This window comes from Anomaloglossus baeobatrachus, unplaced genomic scaffold, assembly GCF_048569485.1.
Source record: "Anomaloglossus baeobatrachus isolate aAnoBae1 unplaced genomic scaffold, aAnoBae1.hap1 Scaffold_427, whole genome shotgun sequence".
NCBI classification, from domain to species: Eukaryota; Metazoa; Chordata; class Amphibia; order Anura; family Aromobatidae; genus Anomaloglossus; species Anomaloglossus baeobatrachus.
In genome coordinates, this window is record NW_027443605.1 from 2,519 (window position 1) to 6,150 (window position 3,632).

Here is a 3,632-nt window from a genome sequence, read left to right on the forward strand (position 1 = left end):
CATTAATGATCCCACACTTGGACACTCGGAAGAGCTGTTCACATTTCCATTCGCACATTCTGGCCTCTCGCCAGCTCATGTTGAAGTGGGTCATGAGGAGATCGTATGTACAGATGGCCAAATATTTGAGCAGCCACGTTCTCACGAAGTTGGCAACGTGTCTCAACAAGGGGTGGACGATGATGAGACACAATTGTCAGGAAGTCAGGAGGAGGAGCAGGGTGCGGAAGAGGAAGACGACGTGGTGGATGATCCAGTAACTGACCCAACCTGGCAGGAGGATATGCAGAGCGAGGACAGCAGTGCACAGGGGGAGGGAGGCGTAGCATCCCAACAGGCAGTAAGAAGCAGGGTGGTGGCTCCAGGCAGAAGTCAGGCAACCGTTCCCCGGAACAACAACACGACACAAGGTGCCTGTACAAATGTTAGGTCTTCCCGAGTCTGGCAGTTTTTTAAGTTGGATCCAGATGATTCTAAAAAGGCCATTTGCAACACCTGCCGTGCCAGCATCAGCAGGGGTACCAAAACTAGCAGCCTGACCACCACCAGCATGATCAGGCACATGTCAGCCAAGCACCCGACTTTGTGGGAAGTACAACAGAGTCGAGGAGCAGTGCTTGCTAATGTCACTGCTACGTCTTCGCTGGTTGTGCATGCGAGCCAATCCCCTGTCCATGCTGCCTGCGAACAAGCCTCCTCCGGTCCTGCACCTGCAGTTGCCTACTCAGAAATAACACCATCATCAAGCACGTCCTTGTCCCAGCGCAGCGTTCAGTTATCCATTCAGCAAACCTTTGAACGCAGGCGCAAATACACTGCCAACACCCCACATGGGCGCCCTGGACAAGCCAGGTCGTCACAGGTACTACACCAACACACTCTACACTCCGGCTAGGCACACCGAAGCTAAACACAAATCCTAGTTGCCTTCCTCCAGGGGCTGATGTCCACACCAGGGGGTGGGCCAGGCGGTTGATCCCACCCACCGAGGAGTTCACAGTCCTGGAGGCGGGAAAAGGAGTCAGATTAGAGATCAGTTTTGGAGTTAGAGAAGTGAAGAGGAGAGGAGACTGACCGTGTCCGGGTGTGTGGCCCGGGCACTCAGCAAGGTTGGCAGACGGTGGTGACCTTCTGCAGGAGAGGCTGATTGGAGTGAACCGTACGGACCGGGGATGGGCGGTGGCCCGCCGGTACCAGATCGGGGAGTGAAGAGAAGCCAGCACCATCCGGCAGGGCCTACGGACCCCGACCAGGCTAGGAGTCGCCGTAAAACCGGTCAAATCCGTTAGCGACAGGAACCTCCAGGGTTTCCCAGCAGTCAAGACCCGATTGAAGGCAACAGCTCACACCGTAGAGGGAAGCACAGTCACCGCCAAGGCTACAGTTCCCAGGGCCAGAGCCTGCGGGCAAAAGGGGCTCCCTCAGCATCCATCCAAGCTGGGGAGCGGGTTACCGGTGGGAAGCCCGCTAGATTTTGGGGGAATAAAAGGGGTCCAACACCACATCCCCACAGGTGCACACCCACCCATCAAAGAGAGCTATAAGCCAATACCACCTTCACATTGCCAGTGTACCAAGTACATGTTGAGCAACATGAAGGCGGCTGGGGTTATCCGTGACAGTTGTAGCCTTTGGGCAGCTCTGTTGATCCTGTTAAAAAAGAAGGACGGCACCACTCCCCGTATTGAGGAATCGCTAGCTGCATTGAGAACTGCAAATTATTTTTCTACCCTTGATCTCACTAGTCACTATTGGCAAGTGTCCGTTGCTGAGGCAGACCGGGAGAAGACCGCCTTCGCCACCCCTATGGGTCTCTGCGAGTTCAAAAGCATGCCCTTCGAGCTGTGCAATGCGCCAGGAACCTTCCAGAGGCTGATGGAATGCTGCTTGGGACAAGATTTTAGGGTGTATAAAAAGGGAGATTAGATCCCGTGATCCCAACGTATTGTTACACCTCTATAAATCACTTGTAAGGCTACATCTGGAATATGGGAACCAGTTTTGGGCTCCACATTTTAATAAGGACATTCAGAAGTTAGAGTCAGTTCAAAGGTGGGCAACTAGACTACTACAAGGAATGGAAGGCCTCCCATATGATGACAAGTTGAAAAAGTTATTAAGTGATTATTGGCTGCAATGGGGCTTTCTGGCTGGTGCCAGCCTCTCTTCTTAGCACACAGGAACCACAATCCCTACACCATGCTTCAATGGATTCTCTCATCCCAGCCCAGTAAAACTACATATTTTACACAGTCATAAGCAGCCAAAAGGGATCTATTCTATTCAATTGCAAATGATCTAGATAAGACTGAGAATAAGATACTGCACGGGACATAGCAGAGTTGGTCAAGTTGAGTGGAGATGAGTTTGCTATTTGGCACAGCTTTTTGCATCAATAAAGCAAGTAAAAGGTGTGAAAGATAAAAAAAAGGGTGAAAGTGTGAAAAGTGAATTGGCCAAATTGAGGTGCATATAAAGTTTTTGCTTTCTTTCAATTAACTAATGGGGCTCATTTGAATCAGGTGAATTGAGTTCTGCTTTTGGAAACTGGGTTAAGAAGGGGTGCACCGGTCCTGGAGGTACTGCAATACCAGGTCAATGCGTGCAGTGGACAGAGCAAGATTTTTTCCATCTCCTTGTTCTAAAAATCCATTTAATATATGGTCCCCAGAGAGGGGACGTATCAGATATTAAACTGATAAGAACAGATTTAATTTTTTTTTTTTTCTGTTTATCAGTAGGACTTCAAAATAACAAAGGTGATCGCCTCCCGTTGCCTGGGAACCGTCCAGGCACAAGAGGGCTATGTGTCACCAGAAGGCGCACACACTTCCTCAAGGCCGGCAGACGTGCAATCCCAGGCACCTTCCAGTACCGACCAAGGTAGCGTCCTCCGAAACTACACTTGATCTTAGCCAAAAGGCCGAGAAGCTATAACCCGAATTGGTTACGGCCTTGAGTGGCACCCTGGCCTATACCGGACACATCTTAGGGAGAGGGAGACAAACCCACGCCTACAGAAGACATTTTGTCACCCAAGCCAACCCTTGAAAAGGCTGTTTTGCAGAGCAAAAACAAGAAGAATGGTGCTTTTTGCAGCCGCCGCCCACTGCAATGAATCTGAATAACTCCTCCTTTTGGACACAAGCACCTCCCCTCCCCCTTGCAGTCTTTCCAATTCATGATACAAAAAGACGGACGGACAGGACAGGACAGGACAGGCTGCCTGACTTTCCGTCACTGCCACCCTTTGCCATCCTTGCCCGTAGAAAGCCCTTTCATCATCCCCAAACCCTAATCTTTTCCCTTCCCTTCCCAGATGCGTCTCACTCCCTTTCATTAGGAAGTGAGCGCAGCCTTTTCTCCGTTCTGCACATGCGCGACGTTAAACACAAATGCGCAGGCGTGCGTTCCATTACCCTCACTGCATTCCACTCCCATACAGGAAGTGGGCGCAGCTATTACTACGGTCGCACATAAAAGAACCCACGGCCACCACTGCACATAGCTGACTCCACCACAGGACACCCACTTCTACACCAACGCAGGTAAGACAGGATCGGCACCTCTATGCTCCCGTTACAATCAGGCTCAGTCACCATGTGATAACGCTCTCAACTCTTTAGTTGCAG

The 3,632-nt window shown here is 50.9% G+C and overlaps 1 pseudogene; it reads right to left on the reverse strand.

Annotated features, from left to right (window-relative positions):
- Positions 1 to 2,557: 2,557 nt before the first annotated feature.
- On the reverse strand, positions 2,558 to 2,764 carry LOC142279192 (U2 spliceosomal RNA; annotated as a pseudogene).
- Positions 2,765 to 3,632: the final 868 nt, after the last annotated feature.